This window comes from Cydia splendana, chromosome 7 (genome assembly GCF_910591565.1).
Source record: "Cydia splendana chromosome 7, ilCydSple1.2, whole genome shotgun sequence".
Lineage (NCBI taxonomy): Eukaryota > Metazoa > Arthropoda > Insecta > Lepidoptera > Tortricidae > Cydia > Cydia splendana.
Genome location: NC_085966.1, coordinates 2,660,656 through 2,685,978, shown reverse-complemented (window position 1 = coordinate 2,685,978; position 25,323 = coordinate 2,660,656). Strand labels below are relative to the sequence as shown.

The window sequence follows — 25,323 nt, the reverse complement described above, 5'->3', positions numbered from 1 at the left end:
GATTTAATATGTGTACAAAACGCGAAAGTTTAGAATGTTACTATCAGATATATCGGAGCGACCAAGAGTTAACAAATATTTTACCAAAGTCTCTATTATCAAGATGTTAAAGTGCATGTTTAGATAATTTTGACCACTATGGCCGCTCTGATATATCTGATAGCGGTGGTACAATACGATTATAAGTGCCAAAAACTAAAATAGGTACCTTTATAGATGCTCTTATTTTTCAGATCAAGTTTAAGTTTCTAGTTCTATAAGATACGTTTTGTTTATTTTCATTTTGTGTATCTGTACTAGATATGAGCGCCGCGCCGGCGCGCCGCCGCCGCCGACAAAATTTACGCGCCGCCGCCGCCGACGCTGCGGTATCGGCGTGGCATCGGCGTGACCTTGTTAGATACTACTACGTTCAGAATCAGATAATATATATTTTATCTAGTTTAGATCTTTAACGGCGCCAGTCTGAATAGCTTATAGACATTCAAAAGGTATTTTAGGTCCATATAATTCTAAAACATCGATGGTAAATTCAAACTTTTCTGTTTGGTAACCGCGCTACTAGTGTTAGAGCAACGAAATGACTAATTTTGCCAGCTGGCTAGCTCATCCGTCATTCACCGCGAATTCAATTATTGCAAGCATGGTTTAAATGTCTTAAAAAGGTGTAAAAGGGGGTTAATTTCAGATATTAAGCGTTTTCACGCCCAAAGGTCCGGCCGTTGGCTTTGCACGGAAGGCATCGGAAACGGAATCAGGTCTCATTTTAAGCTTGGCCATTGTTCAAATTTCAAGCTTTGCTCTCTCGCAGACCAATCTTTGGCATCGCATCGCTCGCATAGAAGTAAGCCGCTATCTGAACCTCCAAGTTTTCGGCCCTGTTTGGAGCGTAACTTTTGGCCTCGCTTTTAAAATGCTTGGTTCTTCTCCAATCTTAGCTCCACTGCAGCACGGCCATTGGCCTCGCACGAATGCACCTACAGGAGAGCCCCAGAGGTCTTTAACACTATGGCCACGGTCTTTATCGGCCTTCGGTCTTGCTTACACTGGACCAATTCCAAGCTCTGCCCTCTTGCAGCTTGGCCTTCGGCCTCGCACAGAAGCGCGCCGTAATCGGCACTCCGCGCATTCGGCCGTCAGCCAAGCTCACACTTGGCGTTCGATTCTAAGCTGTATGCTTACCTGCAGCTCAGCCTCTGGCCTCGGATGGGAAGGCGTCGGAATCTGGTCTTCGGTGTTAGGGTGGTCTTCGGTTTTTGACATAAACTGGTTTGTTGGGTCGATATTGGTTAATAACGTAGCTTGATTTTCCTCACTTCGGCTCTTTGGACAGTCGACCAGATGTTTCCCTGATACAGTCAATCCGCTACTTTTTACTTAGCACAATAGATAAGGGCCTCGCAAAGATCTTCCGGCCAGGGCCTGGCCAAGATTAAGACCATGGTATAATAATATACTCCGCCTGGTACTCCATTCCGAGATTCGCGTATGACCTAACTGACACGCGCCTGATGACGTCATCATGCTGTTTACAGGTTCTCAAACTTTGAAATGTGGGAGAATTTTAACCAACGGTGAAAATTATTTTAACGGCATTAATTTTAAGTTATTCATGTAGAAACATAGTAAAATAAAACAAATCTAATGTATTAAATTAAACTTTATTTATCTATACAAGACAAACGTTTAAAAAACTAATTCACAGTTACATATTAATTACCAAGCTTACGACGTGAAAAGTTTGGAAAACACTGCGACTGCTGACACTGAGCGAGAAGGAAATAACAATTAACACGCGTTCGACAAGGATGACGGTCAGGGCATGAAGTTATCTAGATCCGAATTGTCAAATGTGCACAGCGCTATCCTGTGTTGCCAGTAGTATAAACAGAATTACCCGAAAGTCTGAAATTTCTTTCGTGAATCGGAAGATATTGCTAACGAGTAATTAAAAATGACGTGTTATTGTAAAATTTAAGCTAAAATACATATAAATGAAAATTATAAAATTATAAAGAAATATTTTAACTTATTAACCATAGGTATAATGTACCCATGTAACATGTTATGTTGAAATAAAGTGGCAATGTTATTGTGACGTAGGCCCGTGTCACTCTGGGAATGGAAGACCATGTTTTATTAGACCATGATTAAGACCGCCTCTGATGCCGCTCGATACCGTTTATACTATATAAAACTTTTTTCGTACCTTTATTCAATAAATTTTGCTTGCAATTGAAAAATGCACTTATTTTATAACTTTCTTACAGCAAAAACGTGTAAATTCGGTAAAATTTTGGTTTGAATTCTTTTTTCATTAATCAAAGGTGTTTCAAGGCCACGCCGCCGATTCGCCGCCGCCGCCGACCGATATTGACCGGCGCGCCGCCGCCGGCTAAATGCCTATCGGCGCTCATATCTAATCTGTACGAGTATCTTTACTTATAAAATGATAAAGACTCACATTAACACTTTCAATTTCAAAGTAAATCTAATAATCAATCAGTTCAATCACCCACAAGTCCCTTAAAAAACCGGCCAAGTGCGAGTCGGACTCGCAAACGAAGGGTTCCGTATCATTATCTATAAAAACGGTCACCCATCCAAGTACTGACCCCGCCCGACGTTGCTTAACTTCGGTCAAAAATCACGTTTGTTGTATGGGAGCCCCACTTAAATCTTTATTTTATTCTGTTTTTAGTATTTGTTGTTATAGCGGCAACAGAAATACATCATCTGTGAAAATTTCAACTGTCTAGCTATCACGGTTCGTGAGATACAGCCTGGTGACAGACAGACGGACGGACGGACGGACGGACGGACAGCGGAGTCTTAGTAATAGGGTCCCGTTTTACCCTTTGGGTACGGAACCCTAATAGGGTCCCGTTTTACCCTTTGGGTACGGAACCCTAAAAACTCACTCCTGTATTAATCCTCACACGAGCACCTTTCCAAAGGATAATAAACCTAACATTTCTTGAAGGTGTCCAACAATGAATCTTTGTTACGAAAGGGCACATTATTTACCTAGGCCGGTAAATAGAAACCCTCGCATGATAGATGGCATCGAGCAAGCTTGTCTACATTACGCGATTTGCCTTACAATTCACTTTTGAAGCGTATCTGTATAGAGATGGTGATACCAACTTTATCTTATACCTTAAAACGAGCAATTCTTGTTTATTTCTATACTAGTAATATATATTTCGAGAATCTCAGAAACGGTTCTAACGATTTCGATTAAATTTGCTACCTATATGGGGGTTTCCGGGGGCGATAAATCGGACCGAATATTTAGTCATCGCTCTGCATTTTTTCTAGAACGATTATTGCCGCTCTATACAGTACTATAGAGGTTTGAACCCACAATTTTTGACCATCACACACACATGATAGGTTAAAAATACCGGACAAGTGCGAGTCGGACTCGCCCACCTAGGGTTCCGTACTTTTTAGTATTTGTTGTTATAGCGGCAACAGAAATACATCATCTGTGAAAATTTCAACTGTCTAGCTATCACGGTTCATGAGATACAGCCTGGAGACAGACAAACGGACAGACGGACAGCGGAGTCTTAGTAATAGGGTCCCGTTATTACCCTTTGGGTACGGAACCCAAAAAATTCAGTCTTAAATACAGTTAACCTGTGCGTAAAAGAAGCATCGAAAAACCGAGGTAAAAAACAAATTGTACTCGTCAATCAATTCGAAAATGGTTGTATCCGCTCCATGTCATACGGAACCCTCTTCAAGGGTTCCAAACGATCGAACCCTTTGTTTTCCGCCCCTCGCAGATCAGCCGGAAAATTATGTTAACATTTACATTGACATTCTGTTTTTGTATGGATCCGCTATATCAGTCTCTTTCAAATAATAATGGATCATATTGATTTATTTCTTCACCGTTCCTTTTACGGATTCGCGTGTTTGTGATAAATTTGAATAAAGCAGTTGGATGTTGTGTTTTTATTCAATCGGTAATATATAGGATAAATCTATGAGGAGTAAGGGCCACCACACACTAGCGTCTAATCAGCGCTACGTGTGGAAAATGGCGTTGCTGCGCAGTTGCGCCAACGTTGGGTCGAGAAGCCGCCATAGATAGGTCACTTTTCAGTACTTTGGACAGGCGTGGCTCACTCCGCGATTTCGTCGCTTTGCTACAGGTAGCTAAAAGTACATCCGTTCCTCCCCAATTTTGGGGAAAGCCATAAGCCGCGCGTGGCGCTGTCGCCACCTAGCGGCCATATCTGTGCTGATCGTAACAGACGCGTTTTGTTAGAGAGTGAGTCTTCTGTACCTAGTACTATTATTTATTCTGTGCTTTGGTGGACAATTTCTCCCAATAGGTCGAGTTTGGGCAGCTAAAAAATATGTCTGTTATTTTAGACTACTATATGTATAACATATATACAAATAAATCAAATCGGAGCCGGACAGTAGCCATGTTTCCATGTGAGTTGAAAATTCAGTTTCCTTATCTGATTTTTTTAAATTTAAATCACTTGTGATTTGTAAAAATATACCTATATCTATATACCTATGTCCCATTTTACTGTATTAACATTGCTAACAGAATAATCGTAATAAAGAAATTGGGCACATAGCTGGAATAATAAAATAACACGAATAACGCACCAAGAATATTATTCGCCCATTTTTAATTGAGATTACACACAACGTAAAGCAATCTTGGAACTGGCCATTTTCCTGGAGGCAAATTAAAAGAAAACATATAAACAGACAAAAAAAAATACGAGTTACTAAGAGCGTAAAAGATAATGGAAAATTCTTTTTGATGGTATTTCTTATCTGCGGGGAGAAGCGTTCATTTCCGAGACAATTTATAGATTTAAAAAAGTATCGGAGCGATTGGCAACATTTTCAGGTTGAATATTTTTTATGTGTGTAAGGTATTTTTCTGTGCCCAAGTTCAAATAGGTTGTTATTTTGCTTAATCGGTCAGGCATTTCAATTGGAAAAATCGACTAAGTGCGAGTCGGACTCGCGCACGAAGCGTTCCGTACCATTAGGTACGCAAAAAACGGCAAAAAATCACGTTTGTTGTATGGGAGCCCCACTTAAATATTTTTTTTTTTTTTCATTTTATTATTTGTTGTTATAGCGGAAACAGACCCTATAAAACGGATTCGTATTATCGGTCAATTTGCCTCTCCGAGTCACGAGACCTAAACCCGGCAACAAAATAAAAATAACCCTGTCACGTGAAAAACAAAGCTCATCTATCAAAGTTTAGAAAAACTAGTGCTCTTGGGAAATTTGTCCGAAACATTAGACAGTCGCGAGCTGACTGACAGACGGGATCGAGGCATAAATAAATAATGATGTCACATATCGGAACTACCTACTCTTTTGGAAATAAGTAGTCAAGTAAATCAAATCAAAGATTTATTTTCTAGAGCTTGATACAGGAGAAAGTTGGAAACTATTACTAAAATACCCATATATTTTTCGTTTTTAAGATAACTTTATAACCAGGATTCTTATAACAGGTCGATATCTTAAAACAATGAGATTTTCTCTAAGGGTAAATTTCCTTAATCTTGTAGCCATCAGCTGTTCTATAAGTCCCTGTATACATACAATTATACATATGTATATACATATTTATAGTGTACTCGTACACCAGTCGGATTGACATTGACGCGCGTCAATAAATAATGAGCGCCGGGCCATCGCTTTCCCTATAATTAACTGACTAATGCGTCTATCTGTAATTGGAAGTCAGTAGATCTTTCTATACCTACTGATAAGAAGTTTCATGTGAGGTGACACATTATATGCCTTTGTTTATTTACATTACTTATGTATAGGGTATTAGGTAAGTAAAATTGATGGGCACCTCTGCGCCGGGGGTAGCGCGGGGAGGCCTCTTTCAGTAGTTTTTATATATATTCCTTGTTTGATTTTAGATATATTTAGGGTTCTTTGTTTTAATTTAGTTTTATTCATAGATATACATATTTAGTTCATAAGTTATTTATTTTTGGCAGCTGGCGGGGCTTCCGGGGCATCCTTTTCTATGGAAAGCATCACGTGATCGCCTAGCTTTATTTGACGTTCATAAGCGCATTGTAATATGCCTACTTGAATAATAAACTATATCTTATCTTTATCTGTACAATGCTCGACAAGGTTTTATAGAATGATCTGGAATTCTGGACGCACCATTGAATATATACTAACGCAACTTTGGGGCGTAAAAAATCCCAGCTAAAATTGAGGGTGTTAAACTTTGCCCCGGCTCCATATGGTAGCATTAGCGCAAATGTCTGACGGGCGAAATACAATTTTTACCCGCCATCAAAATTCACGGCGCGACGCGCTGAGGAAAACACGGGGTTGAGTTACGGACGTATGTGGTGGCAGATTGACGAGGAAAGCCTGGAATTATCTCAGCCAAGTTAAAATTTTGAAAAGCGCTTGGTGGCCTAGCGGTAAGGGCGTGCGACTTTCAAGCCGGAGGTCGCGGGTTCAAACCCCGGCTCGTACCAATGAGTTTTTCGGAAATGAAATAGGTATATTTTGATATTTACCAGTTCCTTTTCAGCGAAGGTAAACATTGTGAGGAAACCGGACTAATCCCATTAAGGCCTAGTTTCCCCTCTGGGTGGAAGGTCAGATGACAGTCGCTTCCTTGAAAACTAGTACCTACGTCAAATCATGGGATTAGTTGTCAAGCTGACCACAGGCTCCCCTGAGCCTTGGCAAAATGCCGGGACACACACGAGGAAGAAGCCAAGTTAAAATTTTGATACACACTTTTAGTAGGTAATAACGAAATTTAATCGTGAATATCATTAAATAAACTTAGGCCTGACTTTGACAGGATTTTTCTGTTAATTTGTCTCGGTCCAAGGGCTGATCTGTCCCGACTACTGTCCCCTGTGTCCCCAAAGTCCCTTTGACAATAGCCGTCTACACCGTGGCCCCATTCTCCTATTGTCCGTCAGAATCTGGCCGAGACGTCTGCGAGTTTCAGCACAAGTCATAAGCGAGTGATCAAATTGAAGTTTCTTTTAATTTTTAATACGCGGACATGGAAGAGAACAACCTCACACCTGAGAATGCCGAAGACCGGGCAAAGTGGAGAAGATTGAGTAGGAAAGCGGACCATGGCGCTCGGCCGGGAAAACGCTAGGTCGAAGAAGATAATTATGTAAATAGATCTCTGTCTTGTCTGAGATTCACACCAGTCAGCCATATCAACATGTTTCAACCGAAGGTTCTGTTTCGGTCAAAAAACTGTCAAACTGTTCGTCCATGCCGAAACTGTGTTATTGGTAGTGTCCGGCCGAAGTTTTGATTTTGACATAAATAGTTCGGTTTTGGCCGAAATTAGAGCAAAACCGAACCTTCGGTTTCAGTTTCGACAAAATAATCCAGTTTTGGTAGGACATTATTTTTCTGTCCTCTCTTCATCCGCGATTTGTTCTTTTTATTCCCCACTACCGTATATATAATCACAATAAAGATTAATTAGGGCCACTAGCGCGTTCCAGGGTTAGCCAACTAACTCGGAGTTAACCGTTTATACAATACAGTTAAATCCTGTATAAACGGTTAATTTCGCGTTAGTTGGCTAACCCTGGAACACGCAAGTGTCTTTTAAATAAATAATTAGGAGTATTTGCTAGTTGGCAAAATTTTCAGAAATCTGTACGGATATGATAGTCGTTCTTGACGTGACAGCGTGATAAAACGGTGTCCGTCACTTTCAACCCCGCGGTGTTAAAAAGGGACGGTTATTTTATCACGTGGATAAAGCCATCCATAATACGTCTGCTGTAACACTCGTAGTTCTTCTTTCTAAAGGGGCCCACTGATTAACAGTCCGCCGGACGGTATCGGACTGTCAGTTGTTCGGAACTGTCAAAATTTTGTTCTAACTGACAGGCGGATACCGTCCGGCGGACTGTTAATCAGTGGACCCCTAACTTGCGCCCCATCCGCGTCTATTCACGGATTTCGTGGGATTTGCTTTCGGCGACGTATACAAGATAAGATAAGATAGGGTAGCGCCATTGTACTGATACAGAGTAATTAAACCGAGGATTCTTCACAAAGGATGCATTGTTCGAGTAATTAAGAATGTTGAACCTGGCGCTGCCGATCAAAAGGTAAGAGATTAATCAAAAAAATATTTAAAAAGATTATTTTTTTTAGAAATGGTATAATTGAAATTGTAAGGGGACGAGGATGTTAATTAAGGTAAAAGTATAATTAAATTTCGCTTCTAATTTTAAATGAAATAATTTTGATTGAGTTCTAATTAAATGTTTCTTTTATAACGTTCATTGATTCCTTTATAGACCTTAGAATATATCGGTGAATAATAAAAACTCAAAAATGCGCGTTTTCCCAGAGATAAGACCTAGCTAGATCGATTTTTCGCCCAAGAAAACCCCCATAATAGCAAATTTCATCGAAGTTGTCAAAAACACAATTCCAATTTTTTGTGAAACTTTGATTAAATAGGTATTATTCAAAGGGGCACTGAAAAATAGTCAAATAAACTACTAAATAAAATGGAGTATCAATAAAATGAAGTACGCCGAAGACTTCTATTCAATAATATTGAAACGTAAACACCAGAAAATACGTGTGGGAAATCATGATTATTATCAAATCTAGAACCCCTTACTATTCTCATGGTCTACTGAACTTAATAGAAACGCAAAACACCCGTACATCTCCTTTACCTCTGATGTAAGGTTGTTCGTAGTTCATAAAGCAAGCCAATAGGTCTAGGTTACAGATCACTTCTATTTAGATGGTCCGTATAAATTAATGGTGTAGGGTAGGTGGGAGTTTCACTCAAACGCCAATGTCAACGATACTTTTATTGACTATGAAAACTTATACATATAGGTGCATACATTTATGGGTTCATACAAACTGGTTACTTCCTATCTACGTAATATCGAATAACAGACGGCAAGGTTGAGCACGCCTGCTACCGATGCAAATTGCCAAGGGACAGTCGGGAACCTATCGCCAAGGCACTAGCTAAACCTAAGGAGGTCAGGGAGAAGACTGCAAGTGGCTATCGAACTCCCGACCCATTGAGACTAGCCAAAGGACAGAGGTGTACCTATCGCTAAGGCAGTCGCTAGCTAAGTGATCTGATGCGGCGCGGACTGCGGCTTTTATTCGGTCCGGTCGGCGATCGTCGTGCGCGCTCGGTGCTCCTCGGTGGCTGGCCGATGTGACGCAGTACTGTGCGAGCGAGAAAGTATTCGAGCCCGCGCGTCGTGAGAATTAGTATTGTTACATTCTCCCCCTCTGGTACTCGGTAACGTCCCGTGAGAGTACCAGGATCAGTATTGTTACATTCTCTCCCTCTGATGCTCGATGACGTCCCGTGAGAGTACCAGGATCAGTATTGTTACATTCTCTCCCTCAGGTGCTCGATGACGTCCCGTGAGAGTACCAGCATTGTTACATTCTCCCCCTCTGGTGCTCGATGACGTCCCGTGAGAGTACCAGGATCTGGATTGTTATATTCTCTCCCTCTGGCACACGTATGTCTGAAGAGAGAGTACCAAGACAGGACTTGTATAGAACGATGTCTCCTTCAGTTTCGCCATGTTGGCACTATCTTACAAATACTGCCTGAGAGGGTGTTCGACGGAACCCTCCCCCTGGAGTGAAGCTGGTCTGATAGCATACATCAACTGTATTGGTGTGACTGTGGATTCTTCTGTTGCTACTTTGTCTTCAAGTTGTGTTGTTACTACCTTCTTTAGATGATTCGTCGTTTGCCTCCTTATTTATTTCGTACAGTCCCATTTTACACGTAGGGTACTTTAGAAAAATAATGTAGGGTAGATGCAACTTCTTCTTTAAAAGAGTGGGTAGTTGTCATTGTTGAGCGTGACAACTCACAATGTAAAAATACCAAGGGACAGTCTATGAACCTATCGCCAAGGGACCTAGGTAAGTCTGGGAGAAGACTGCAAGTGGGCTATCGAACTCCCGACCCATTGTGACTCGCCAAAGGACAGAGGTGTACCTATCGCTAAGGCTGCCACTAGCTAAGTGTTCTGATGCGGCGCGGACTGCGGCTTTTATTCGGTCCGGTCGGCGATCGTCGTGCGCGCTCGGTGCTCCTCGGTGGCTGGCCGATGTGACGCAGTACTGTGCGAGCGAGAAAGTATTCGAGCCCGCGCGTCGTGAGAATTAGTATTGTTACAATGGTTATTAAACCTTACGGTGATAAGGGCGCCATCTGACTATATTTCTCCTTTGGCCAAGAACCACCTACAGTACGTAATGTAGGTAAGGTAGTATTCGAAAATTAGCAGATCACTTCAGGTGCTTTGAACACCGGCTAAAACCAACTGATATACAAAAATCAATTTGCGATCACATCACATTGTCGCTCTCATAAATTGTGCTTCACGTTTAATTAAAACGTGTACTCGCTTATTTACAAACGTTGCCAAAAATTTAGTTCTATGAAAAAAGCTGGGATCGACAGTCGCTTATCCTTGAAGAAAAACATCTCCTAATGACGACTAAATTCATAAAAGGGCTTATTTCCTCCTTAAACGCAGGTAGCAGTCTGGAAAAACAATTAGTTTACTAGACGCGAACAATGCGTGGTCTGGTAAGTGGTCTGTGGTCCACGTCCGCTCCGCTATTTATTGGCCACCGTCGGAGGAATGCCTATTGGACGTTTTTCACAACATTAACTCAGAGTGGCTGAAGCTGGACTAATGGAATTCTTGGACGGTTCTCGAGTCATGGATCGATTTCGTATATAAGAATGTGTGTCATATAAAATATTAGCTACATATATAAATTAGGCCTAGCCGGTATCGGTAGTGTGGCCTTCGAAGCAGGTCCCGGGTTCGATACCTATACATGGACATTTTTAGGGTTCCGTACCTCAAAAGGAAAAAACGGAACCCTTTTATAGGATCACTCGTGCTTCTGTCTGTCTGTCTGTCCGTCTGTTACAGCCTATTTTCTCGGAAACTGCTGGACCAATAAAGTTGAAATTTGGTGCACATATGTAAATTAGTGACCCAAAGACGGACATGTAACATAAATAAATGAATTTTAAACATGGGGCCACTTGTGGGGGGTAAATGAGAAAATTAAAAAATAAAGTTTATCAAACATATAAACACATATATCGTGTTATATGTCAAATGAAAGCGCTTATTTTTAGAAAGTAATCTAATATTTTTTTTATAATTTTTCAAATATATAGGTTAGAAGTTATTTAAGAAAATAGCTAAGTTTATCACGAAAAATAAATGATTTATGATTTTGATTTAAAAAAATGACCACCCCCCCCTTTATCTCCGAAACTACTGGCTCAACAATGTTGAAAAAAAAATACACAAAATAGTTCTTTACCTATAGATGACAGGAAAACCTATTAGAAATGTGCAGTCAAGCGTGAGTCGGACTTAATGTACGGAACCCTTGGAACGCGAGTCCGACTCGCACTTGACCGGTTTTTTTTGTGAACTTATCACTAATATTTGTTTCTGGATTATTGATGTTATACATGTATACGTATATAAGAATGTATTTATGTTTATAAGTATGTATATCGACGAGTACTTATAGTACAAGCTTTGCTTATTAGTATGGGTCTAGGGCAATCTGTGTAAGACAGGGCTCGGAACCGGTTTTTTGTAAAAACCGAAGTAACCCAATATTTTAAATTATTTTATGCTCATAACATTGCATAGGACTGAATCATGTATTTAGTTAACAACTTCGTAGTATTAAATTGTCCCATTAAAAATTAAATAATGAACCAAAGAACGAAAAAGAACGTAATAATACCGGTATTTTTTGTATGAAGAAAACCCAGTTCCGATCCTTGGTGTAAGATTCCATATTAAAATATGTCGATATATTAGTGAACGCCAACGCTCCTCACGACTGGACGTCCGATGGTGGAAAGCGTGTCGCTAAAATAATAATGAAGATGATTTACTTCATATAAACATACTCTGGCACTATCAAGGCATCTCGGAATAAATTTGCGTCCCGACTACGACTGCAATAACCATTGCAGTGTGCAGCGGACTGCATCAACCGCCGTACGCTGTCTGTCGCACGCCATTGCATTTAGAAATTTTGGATTTATTTTCCAAAAATTTTAAATACATTTTTTATGTGATAGTCAGCAAACGAGCAGACGAGCCGCCTGATGGGAAGCGGTCATCGTCGCCCATGGACATAACGTCGGGGGATAGTGCAATAACGCGTAACTAACAAAGTCGATAGAGTTCTAAATTCAAACAATGTAACAAAGAAATTGGACCTTACTGCATTTGTTAGTTACGCGGTATTGCACTATCCCCGACGATAAGCAACATCACAGGAGCCACTTAAGCGTTGCCGACCCTTGAGAACCCTAAATACCCGCTTCTTGAAGAATCCCATGTCGTTTTTTATGATGTTACATTTTAGAAAAAGGTAACTTCTGTGGAAAATACAATGTAATTTAACGACTCCGGTACCTACATATAAACATGTATCCCGTCTGTAAGGGTTCAGTTTAAATATGTTCTTTTTATCACCTGTCATGCTATGCGTCACTTTCGCACTTACACATTTGTCAGAACGTGACAGCCATGGTGACAAATGATAAAAGTCGACTATCTTCGCCTTACATTACAGGTCCCATTTCTCAACAAATTTTATAAACTGGTTCGATAATTAGATAGATTATTTATGTCCAGTCAGTTTTTGAATTTTTAAAAAGATGGATTTGGCACGGGTGCAGGCAGATCCAAATGGAGATGGCGGGACGACTTGGACGCATTCTACCCGAAATGGTGGGAAAATACCTTTGAGGATGCCTTTGCTTGGCAATGGGATGGCAATGCAACGAGGGCTTAGTGCAGCGAGCTGTACTAAGCCCTCGTTGCAACGACGCTGTCTATCGCGGTCCATTGCGTTATGGAGTTCCATCGTTGTCCATTATTTTCTTCTATTTATTTCACACTTATGAAGTTATTCTCTCTCTCAATATACAGGGTGGAACATTTCTAGAGACTGAGCTGAAAGGATAGTGTTATCTAAGTGATCTACAATCGAGTTATTATAACCGTAAAGATGGATTAAAAAGTAAAACAAAATAATTAAAGTGAAATATTGTTATATCAGTGACAACCCTACGAAGTTATTCACATTTTAAATTGACATAATTATGTCATGTCATTTAATAGGATCTACTTGCTAGGGTTGAAACATGCCGATTTTTGCACTAATGTTTAACAAACTGTATCTCACAAACCGTTAGAAATATTAACGTGATAAATAAGTGAAAAATAAAGTACGTAGCCTAAACAATTCCCCGTTTGCGTAAAAGTCCTTCGTTCTGTTCCACCCGATATATAATCTCTCTTGTCAGACCTGTGGTAGACCATGTCTGTCTCGTATCGGCCTATTCAGCCAAAAACAGTACACCATAACTCGTCTGCAATAGACGCAAATGCCAATGATGATGATATGAAATTATTGATTTATAGACACCACACATTTACACGGAAATAGTTTGTTTAAAAACAGTTTTCTACTATTTATTTCACCCTTATGAAGTTATTCTCTCTCTCTCTATATATATATATAATCTCACTTGTCAGGCCTGTGGTAGACCATGTCTGTCTCGCATCGGTCTATTCAGCCACCAAAAACGGTGTCTCTCCGGTATTACACCATAAATCGTCTACAATAGACGCAAAGGCCAATGACGATGATATGAAGTTATTGATTTATACACAGAAATCGTTTGTTAATAATGGCAATAATATTCTTAATTTTTTTTTTTTGAATTTATTTATTTTATGTGTATTATAATATTTAATTGGTACATGCAGTTAGTCATACTTACAAACTAAACACACACAAGTTACTAACTAAACATTGCTGCCGCTCCTAGACGCTTCCGGTGCAAAAGTGCCCTTCTTCTTAATTTGTAAAACTATCTTGCTATTTCACTTTTGATATATGTACATATATATTTCAAGCGTTAGCATATGAAAAAATCTCTGTCAAACGTAATTCGCACTCACAGATCGTTGCACTCACGGATGTACAGGGTCAGTCTATACTCTGTATCTTTAGGTATTTAAATAAAAGTAAACAAAATCTACCCTCAAATGGCTCCTTAAGCCAATTTAGGGTAGATGAAAACATTACACGATCAAATAATGTAGGTTAAAGTCAGTTCGTTCAGTGACTGATCGAGTCGGTTTTGTAATTGTTCAGTTAACCAATAAATGTTGTAACTACCCGAAAATGTACCTACAAATTGTTTGTTTACTTTTATTTAAATACCTAAAGATACAGACTATAGTTTGATCAAATTTATGATTAAGTACCTGTATTCTTGTACAAATTGGATACTAACATTTATCTTGGTACGTCAAAAATAACCAATAGCAAGGAGCGGTGCATTGAATTGTACTAAACCTCGTCGCAAGAGCGCTGTCTGTCGCGGTCCATTGCGCTGTGGAGTACCATCGCTTTTGATTACTTTCCACTGATTTTGTACACAAGATATAGAAGATATGGGAGTGTCTTTTCAAAAGGGCTTCTCTATAAAAAACATACAAAAATCAACCGTTTGAAAAGAAATCCTCATATAAGATACTTGCGCGATGACCCAAAATCAAGAGCAACACAAGAGCACGCCATTTTACTCGGTCCTGCGCGAATTCACGCCAGTTTCCAGATAGGTATTTATTGTATTTTTTGGCTTTTTATACACGTCGAAATCGTTTGTCAATGAGTAAAAAACATGTATCTTGGAATATCTCTGCAAATGACCTAGAGGTCAATTCTGCTATGACAACTTGTTACAGTTTGATCTTGCTTTGTTACGAATTTGGCGATAACTCACACTGATTTTTGCGAGCGAAATGCACTGGAATTCGTGACATTAAACATCTCGCTAGGGCTTATTTAGTTAGTGCTTCTGGGCATTTTCCGCAAATCGACAACCATTGTGCCTATTTTGCGTGAAACGAGGTAGCGCTACTCTAACCACCCATGAAGCCTAGCAATGTTTTCAGGTTGCTGACTGCCTCTTTTAGTGTGCTCGGAGTCCCTTGGTATTTGCTCCTGTATGCTTCTACCTCTTTCTACTCGCTAGGGCTTATTAGTGCGTGTGAGATGCACTGAGTCTTGTCAAGGTATCATAATAAGATCAAACCCATACTAAATTAGTAGTAGTAGTATAAAGTAGTAGTTGTACAAAAAGACATAAAAAAAAACATAAAATTAGTAAGTAGTACAAATGCGAACTATAACCCTTTCAGGGATCCCTTCCAGTTAACCTTTGAGCAGATGAGAGGTTAACCTTTGATTAGAAAGTCTGAATTGACCTTCTAATCTATTAGTCTAACGGTATCGAAAGAAATCAACACAAATATATCATTGTCTGCGCCAGAATCAAGACTCCGGGCACGTAGCGCGAATCAATCCCTCCTTGGATTTAAAGCTATTTTATTTTACTAATATTAGCTTTTCGACTGGAGTAAGACTGATTCACTTGAAGGCAACACGTAGCAAAGTATTTGAAGTCTGAGATTTTTTGCTTTATCGATAGAACTAAGGACTAGTGAGGAATAAAGATTGTTTACCTACAAACTACTTAACGGGACAAGTTCGCCTTTGTACACATTTACTATATTCTCTCTGTGTTATGTACTTATTTTGTGCAATAAAGTGTTTACTAACTACTACTACCACTTACACACAGAAAGTATAAATAAAATAATTAATACATTAAGTATTTATACCTACATCATACACTTATTTAAGGGTAGTTGGTGGAGGCGCTAAATCAATATACTTTCATATGTTTTACGAAAGAAATACGACTTTTATATAGAACAGCGCGGAATTGATCAACGACGCACTCTGACGTGATGTCACAACTGTCACAAGTGATGACGCAAAATCAAAATATTGTCGCTCAAATATTTATAGCACATATAAGGCTACATTTAAATGTTATTCTAAAAGAGTTACTTCCAAAAAAACAGAACCAAAAGAGAGCGAAAACTGTTGAATACGGTAATCACTTCGGCGGACTTTCTATGATCAGATCAGGGAAATCGTGAAGAAAGGCCAGGTCAAGAGCACTCTTAACCGGCGAGCGTGTATGAGGAATGTTATGAAAGTGAAGGAAGCGAAAGAGGTATGTCAGGATCGTAGCAAGTAGAAATCCGTGGTCTCTGCCTACCCCTCCGGGAAATAGCCGTTATATATGTATCTACGTAAATTATTGCAAGTTAGTGAATTCTATAAACGCCTCGACACTGGCAGTTTTTACGATTGACTTGTCTTTGGATGGAACTATCGACTCGTCACGTAAGATAATCAAATGAAATCGATTGAATTCGAGAGTTTTTCTGACCATCGATACTTACTTCAAAGCAACATCATAATAAAATCACTCGGAGTTGCAAGTTTATTCTGGCCAGTCGTTTTCTGCGTTTGATTTTGCGAAAAAAAAAACTAAGCTGCATGTGATATCAAAATTAATCATAATACATATTTGATATTACGGTTGCTACTAGCCGCTAATGCTTATACTTAATATAAATATGTCAATCTTATTATTTCCTCTACGAGACGGGCTATGCCTAGTCACAGAATAAATAATAGTACTAGCTACAGAAGGTTCACTCTCTAACAAAACGCGTCTATTACGACAGATATGACCTCAAGGTGGCGCAAGCGCGAGCAGGCGTCCATTCCATAGCGGTGCGCGGCAACTACTACTGCTAGACATCAAAATTGATGTGGCGGCATGTACTTGTAGCGACGCGACGAAATCGCGGAGTGAGCCACGCCTGGCATAGTGTGGAGGTTAGTATAACATGTAACATTGTTTAAACTTATGTCAAATAAACAATTTGCACATCAGGGTTTGAAGAGTTGTCCAGGGGAACATTAACGATGACAACGAGTGACACTAAAAAGTTTACCCAGATACACCAAAGGTTAAGCCTTTCCGATACCAATTTTACTCCTTTACAGAAAATCAGATAACCAGCTTCTGAAAGATAACAAAATCCTTTGATACAAACAATCCTGTCCCTTTCAAGCAAGACAACGTTGAAAACAAGAAGCTTAAGGGGCATTTACATGGTACGAGTTAAGGATGACTCACGTTTAGGGCATGCAGTACCGGTTCCGGTACCAAGAATTTCATTTCCCGGTTCTGGGCATGGCCGGAACCCGGTTCTCAAGGCATCTTTTGGTTACTTTTAAGAAATTGTTTGTGTTAGCGTGCAATCTTTATGAATGACTTATTTTCATATAAATAATTGCATAAGAATTAATAAATGACTTATTTTATTGTAAACAAACACTTAATTGGCGTTCCAACCTATTTTACCAAATTAACCGGCACACTGCCTCCGCCTGGGCCGAGCCACACGGCCCGGCCGTAACGTAGTCGATGCACTCAGCACTATGACGGCCTGCACGAATGTCTACTTTACTAGGTTAGTTTGTCGGGTTATTTGAGTCCCCCGTTTCATAGCACTATTATTAAATGTTATATAAAGTCCCGAGCTAAAGTACTAAAACATTACTACTGTTGAAATGGGAATAAATAGTCATATGATGAGAACCGGGAAGTACCGGTACCGGGTTTTCAGTACCGGTTCTTTTGACACTATAAAATTCCCGGGAATTACCGGGAATATGAGAACCGGGAATTCCCGGGAGCATGCCCTACTCACGTTAGACCGGGCCGTATCGGGCCGGAGCTTCCGGCGTTAACTTTTATATGACATGACAGGTGATTACGTGATGTTTTCCATAGAAAACGATGCGTCGGAAGCTCCAGCTCAGACACAGCCCGGTCTAACGTGAGTCATCCGATACACGCCTGTGGACGTTAGCGATGATTGTCACACACAGACTCCCTCAACTACTAGACTGAGCACATATCATAGTCGTTTTAAATACCAAATATTGCCATTTAAATTTTAGTTTTGTTACTTTGAGTTCCAGTGGTTCGGCACTGTTGCAAAAGCGAACGTTTCGGTGTAACTGAAGTACTACGAGTTCTAATTGTAGTTCTAAGGTATACAATTCTATTTTTATTCAGTTAACAAAGACGAGACGGTTATCCTCATCACCTTTCAAAGTGTGATATTGTACACCTTACATGTAGATTTAATTAATTATAGACAATTTTTTAAGAATCGTACGTTCGTATCGTATCGTGTAAACGACCCTTTAGTTAGAGGGAACAAGTGACAGCCGCATTAAGCAGATCCGTAGATCAGATAAAAGGATAACTTATATAAGGGACTTTGAGTTTCGGGACAAACAATATGCAAAGGAGAAACGGAACAGAGGGCCTACCGCGTGTTGACGACGTGTTGCCACTGTGTTGCACTTGTAAATTCGTACGTAAGTGTGACAGGGAGGCAACACGTCGATCGTGGTTCGCGGTAGCCCCTTAGTTTAAAGACAAAAACAACATCAATGCCTGATGGGTTTATATAACTATTACCCTGTAGACACACCTCCATGTGTATTACATGCGCGTTTCCGATTTTGCCGGCTGTCAATGTCACTGTGCTAGTGGGACAGACCGCTTATTTCTATTTCTATTACACGCGCATGATTATGCGCGTGTAATAGAAATAGAAATAAGCGGGTCAATGAACGAAAATCCTTGTGGTAAGCGTCTTTTCTTTAGTAAACAACCCGCTTATTAGATAAGAAACGGTCATCATGAAAATTTCTTGAATCCCTTCATTTTCTTATTAATAATGGTAAATAGCACTCATTAATATTTTTTCATTTTAACTCCATTCACAAATGAAAAGGAGGGTTATATCAAAGAGTGAAAAGCGACAAGAAACCAGGGATACCATATTGGATTTCCTATTTTACAAATTTAAAATTACATCATACTTTAACAAAAAACAAGTTTAATAATAATAATAAAATAATAAATATTAGGGGACATCTTACACAGATCAAACCTAGCCCCAAACTAAGCAAAGCTTGTACTATGGGCACTAGGCGACGATATACATACTTGTATAGATAAATACATACTTATATGCATAGAAAACAACCATGACTCAGGAACAAATATTAGTGTTCATCACACAAATAAATGCCCTTACTGGGATTCGAACCCAGGACCATCGGTTTAGCAGACAGGGTCACTATCCACTAGGCCAGACCGGTCGTCAAAGTTTGAAAATACAAAAGGCTTTACTTAAGTACCTTAAATACGGCGCGAGATACCGTAAAATGGGGTGAGTTAGGGCAAAAACGAAGTTCGAGTACACTGTCTTTGTACACCGTGTTGGTCGTTTTTAGGTTTTGGACTAAATTGTGGTTGATTGGCACAGTTTAGTCAAAAATTGGATCCCTCAAATTTCGGGACATGAGACTTGATAATCGAGACGTCCCGAAAAATTTGGGACATCTGGTTACCCTAGGAGGGACACTCCCAGGAATGCCCCTTCGTTTGAAGTGTGACCCTTCGGGATATATGCCCTTTCGTGGACACAATTAAATAAGCATTTGTAAACCTTATTCCAATGAGATAAGGTTTAGATTGATCAAGTGTTTTACTAGGACATTTGTATGAGTCATACAATATTTAACGAGGATTTTAATGGATATGAAATTTGATTTTATTGTTGTTATGATGAAAGCAAATAACAGGGGGCATATTCAACTCGGCAAAAAGACAGGGCCTGACATAGGTAGGTACACATAGACAAACGTGTATTTTTATTTTTGGTTAAAGTTATGTTTCATTTTTCTTAATAGTATATTTTTAAGAGAAAAATCGGACAGGTTCGAAGTAAAATTCATCTGCATTGTCTTACAGGTAAATTAATGTTTTACTTCTCGACATAACCATGTCACAAACAACAACAACACTAAAAACAATAAAATCTCCATTAAAATGGAATCCAATAGCCCCAAGGCTCTTCAGTCTGTCCACGAGTGTAAATGCAGTTTACTCGTTCAGTTGACAGACCTCGCCGCCTCGGCTCTCCACTCCACTCGACGCGCGCAATTTGGCTCGTGACGGCCGAATGCACTTGAGTATTGACTAGTAGGCTTACTGTGGTTTTACTCGTATATAAAAAAAACTACTTAGTTTGGGCAAAGTTCGTTCGGGCATTTGCCTCCTGGATATTGACATTATGGAAAATATTTTTATTAGATGTTTATGCTATGTTCCTTCATTTGATTTATTCGATTTTTTGATTATTAAATAAGCGTTAAAATATAAACTTTAGTTAAAATATAAACGTGGTGTAAAAATCGCTTCAATTTGCACAACAAAGTACATCTGTAGTGCATAATTGTTTTTTTTTTCGTAGTCATAGTCATAGTCATAGTCATTTATTTGATAAAACCGGTTTACATGTCAAAGATGATAATTATAATGATTCCCAACAGATTATTTATTCGGATTTTCGTATTTTCGTATTATTCGTATTTTCTCGGAAACGTTCGTATTTGTCATGCTACTTCAGTCTACCTCAGTTTTATTGTACCGTGACTGACTGAAATAGCAAGACACGTTTGTACGTTTCCGTGAAAATACGAAGGAAAATAATTATGCACTACATACATGTCATCTTGAAACTTAAGTAATTGTCAATAGAGGTGACACCAAGGTGTCATCTATTGGGCATTAGCATCTCGAGCACTAATACGTTTACTTACAAGTAACACATTTCATCTAACGAATAGAATTACACAATTCGCATGCCTCTGAAAAAATGTTAAGTGTATACCTAAGCGATATTGTATAAAGCAATAAATAATTTCAATATTTTTACTTCGAATTATACACGAAAGTAGCATAAAATACGACCCGAAAAAATTATCTTCACTCACATTTTCCTTTTCAAGACGTTTCATTAAGCTCCTTACCTGAAAACAAAAGGAAATTAATGTTAAAAAGGTAATAATAAATTCTAAAGGTCGGCAAGTACGTTATATTTAATTGAAAATATTAAAATATCGCCCGGGGGCAATTATTGGGGCACTGAAAATGAGATAAGGTCACGTCTTGGGATGAGCGGAGCGTTATCGGTGGGAAATAATCTTAAATTAAAGCAAATTGAAGCTTAGAGTCCGTCTAGGCTAACTCTGCACCGACTTTAAAACAACGAAGTCTGGGTATGTCATTATAGAAGTACTTAATATTTTATTTAAAAAATGACATTTATGATGACATGACCACACTATCGTTACAAATGCCATGCAAACTTGGCTTGGTCCGGGGATTCTTAAGATTTTATTTTCAATAGGTCAAAGAAATCTGAAATGTATAAATGTAGTCAATAAATAAACTCACTTTTGATATACTTAGGCCCACTTGCACCATTCCACTAACCCGGGTTAACCGGTTAAACCTGGAGTTACCATGGTTACCAGTACACCGTTTTAACCGCTTAGCTCCGGGGTAGTGGGATGGTGCAAGTGGGCCTTAGCAATAAAAACTGCAAGTAATTGGTAACACACCGTGAAAGAAATTTCAACAATGCACTCTCTATTATCCTACAAACTAAAAACTTTGCCCCACCTGTGAAATTAAATTGAAATCGACACCCGACACACCCGTCTCGCTCGCACACGCGTACACCCATATCTGCATCTCACGTCCACAGGTGCGTCAACTGAAACCCATAAATCGTAAACCTCATAATACTCCCCTCGTTTTCCAATTTCGAATATCAACAATTTTTGGAAACCTGTAAGACGCTCGCAATTCCATTACGAATTTGAACATTAACTTTTAAGAGCTAAAGTAGAAATTGCAATGGCAAGTTGGAGTGAGATGTGAGGTTGTAATAATTATAGTTATTTCTTTTCCCCTAACAAAATGGTTAGCTTTCTATATATTTCGCTTGTGTTGAGGTAATTTTGCGTCTCATGATCCAATTTGCGTACGGTAAGAGATTCTTAGAATGTGTAATTGATAAATTTTGAGGGGAGCGGGATTTTCCGGATTGTAATAGGAGAAAGCGAAATGTATGGGAAATGTATCGTTCGTTAAGTAAGCGTGGAACATTTGCAGGTGGGGAATGGAATTTGCTTCTGCCATTTTCTTTGATAAATACGATGTAGGTATACGAAGAGTAAATATCTTTCAAACGTAATTACAGTCGCCATCAGATATATCAGAACGGCCAAGGCGCTCACAAATATCTGAACACGCCTCTATTGTCAAGACGTTAGGGCGCGTGTTCAGATATTATGAACACCTTGGCCGCTCCGATATATCTGATGGCGACTGTACCTGTTGTCTTAGTTACATAGGGCAAGTTGCGGAAAATTTCCAAAAAGTTGGAATAATTGACGGAAATTTAGAAAATTTCACAGGAAATTAAGGAAACTATTATATTTTCAGAAAAAAATGTATCTTCTAGGTACTTATTTTATTTCGAAAGAGTAACCACTTTTGAGTTTTTCCATGCACACTCACGAGGACTACCTATTGATTGAAACCAGCATGGGAACAATAGTACATTGTAGGAGAGGACGGAAAACCGCTAAAAGACGGACGAGTGAGTTTGAGGGCCGACACGTTAGTGGAGGCCCTTAAATAATACGAGTCCATCTTTAGCGTTTCCGGCCGAGGCATTACATAGTGCTTTTCACGACTACTGCGAGGAAATAAGAAAACATTTGCATAACTATAAGTACTAGCCCGCGATTTCTCTGGTAGCAAATTACTAGCCACTGCCTGTGCTGTCTCTTGAATTTCGGTAGGCGTCAGCGTAAGAATATCATTTTCGCCACTAGATTCTAGTGAAGAAAATGACTAGAAGAACTCATTTTTATAGCGAGCGTAGATACTTGTTTCTTGTATTTTATTCAAACACAATTTACCTACACTATTCAATTCAGTAAGTATTTTCCGATCCCGCCTTTTTTACTTTTTTATCACTTTTAAGAGGCGTTTTTCTGTTGTTTGCTTCAAACCGACTCTAAACTTAGAAGCGTTTTTGCTAAAAAACCACAAAGAGCTACAAAAGTAAAAAACGCCTTAAGCGTGAACTGAATGGTTTTGACATTTCTTTTTTTTTTTAACAAGAAATTGGTCCTATTAATAACCTAATTTTATTTTTGAAGGAAAAAGTTCCGCCAAAAAAGACCTTTTATTGATTTTTATGTTTTAAATTATACTTATTGCTGTAGCGAACCATCACCAATGACAGATGATGATAACAATGAAACATTGTAGTAGTGGTGGTTCAGGTGCTACAGCTATTGCCTACTTTCCAGCTTGGTTTTAGACCATCTATTGCCACATTTCCGAACAGTGGCGTGAAAAGAAAATAGGTGTCCGCAGTTTTTCGTACATGGGTGTCAGTTTTGTGACGGTCCATACAAATATGTAAAAATGCGTCACAAAACTGACATTTTAATTTGGACATTTTTTGTCCTTCTTAAATCGATAGTCGTCGTGTATCTGACTAGAAATAAGCCAATATTTTACGAAAAAAGCAAATGGCAAAACTCTTAACTGAAAATGCCCAGGTACAACAGTTAACTCCAAGGATTAACGTCACAATAGGCTACATTCCTACTAAGATCAGCTTCTTTTTTAGAACGATTTTAAAGTATGCAATTTATATGAAAACAAATATAGTGACATCACGGTAAACTCACCTACTTTTTATATTTCAATCAGATTTATTAAATACAAATTGGGTTTAAAAATAGCTGCTATCTATGTTTTTCTAATAATTATCTGGTGCATTATTTCGTGCACGGTTTGAAATATTTTTTTAAAGTACAGGAAACATCCCTATTAATCCGACGCAATAGAAATACGTCGCGCTAAGTTCAACCGTTGTAAGCAATGATAAAAGAAAGGAAATTAAACTAAGCACAACATTTAAACAAAACGCCCACAATTAAAAAGAAAAACGGAGAATATCAAACAAAACTTTACATAAAAGGGTTCCGTTTCAATATTTATGAAGCAGACGGGGTGTGAACGTCAAGCGCGAGCGGAAATAGGGGAATGGGTTCCGTTGTATTTTCATTTTAATGACATTTGCGTTGTTTTTTTTTTATTTTTATTTTACGTAAAGGACATAAGAAATGATATAAGCATGTCCCGCCATGGTCGGTGCTTGGAGTTTCAGACCCATTATTGCCGAAAATAATCACTTAAATAAAAAATGTTTTTCGATACATAACCCCTATGCTTTTTGAAAAACCTATTAAATGACATACAGTAATTATTCCCACTTCATGCATCTCCCCGAATAAAATTCTCTAGTTTTTACATTTACCGATGTGATTATTCTCATCCCGAGTTGCAGCTTTCTAGACTATAAGAGCGTTTTCACATTGTCCGATCTGATATCTTCTTCTTCCTCGCGTTATCCCGGCATTTGCCACGGCTCTTGGGAGCCTGGGGTCCGCTTGATAACTAATCCCATGATTTGACGTAAGCACTAGTTTTTACGAAAGCGACTGCCGTCTGACCTTCCAACCCAGAGGGGAAACTAGGCCTTATTGGGATTTGTCCGGTTTCCTCACGATGTTTTCCTTCACCGAAAAGCGACTGGCAAATATCAAATTATATTTCGTACATAAGTTCCGAAAAACTCATTGGTACGAGCCGGGGTTTGAACCCGCGACCTCCGGATTGAAAGTCGCACGCTCTTACCGCTAGGCCACCAGCGCTTAGGGTTTGTCCGATCTGATATCTCGTGTCAAAAGGTCTTGGAGAAAAGCAACTGCTAGAGAGTGTCCTATGGCATCAAGTTCTTCTTTTATGGTTTAAAGATTATTTGACGACCGGTCTGGCCTAGTGGGTAGTGACCCTGCCTATGAAGCCGATGGTCCCGGGTTCGAATCCTGGTAAGGGCATTTATTTGTATGATGATACAGATATTTGTTCCTGAGTCATGGTTGTTTTCTATGTATTTAAGTATTTATATATTATATATATCGTTGTCTGAGTACCCACAACACAAGCTTTCTTGAGCTTACCGTGGGGCTTAGTCAATTTGTGTAAAAATTTAATGTCCTTAATAATTTTATAATAATAATAATATTTATAAAGATATCTTTTGAACAATAAACATTTAAACATGAATAAATAAGAATTGAAAAGCACTTTTTAATTTTTTACTAAAGTACTTGCAGTTATATCCGACATCTGATATCGGACCGGACAATGTGAAAATGCTCTTAGAGTTCCTAGTTGACTATAGAACCCTAAAACGGAGAATCGAAGAGAAAACTTTACATAAAAGCAGGCGGAGTGTGAACGTCAAGTGGGTA

The 25,323-nt window shown here is 39.0% G+C and overlaps 1 protein-coding gene across 1 annotated transcript in view; it reads right to left on the bottom strand.

The window, feature by feature from the left end:
• LOC134791986 (centaurin-gamma-1A) overlaps positions 1–25,323 on the bottom strand; it is a 478,516-nt gene that overhangs the window by 164,824 nt on the left and 288,369 nt on the right. The window lies entirely within an intron of this gene.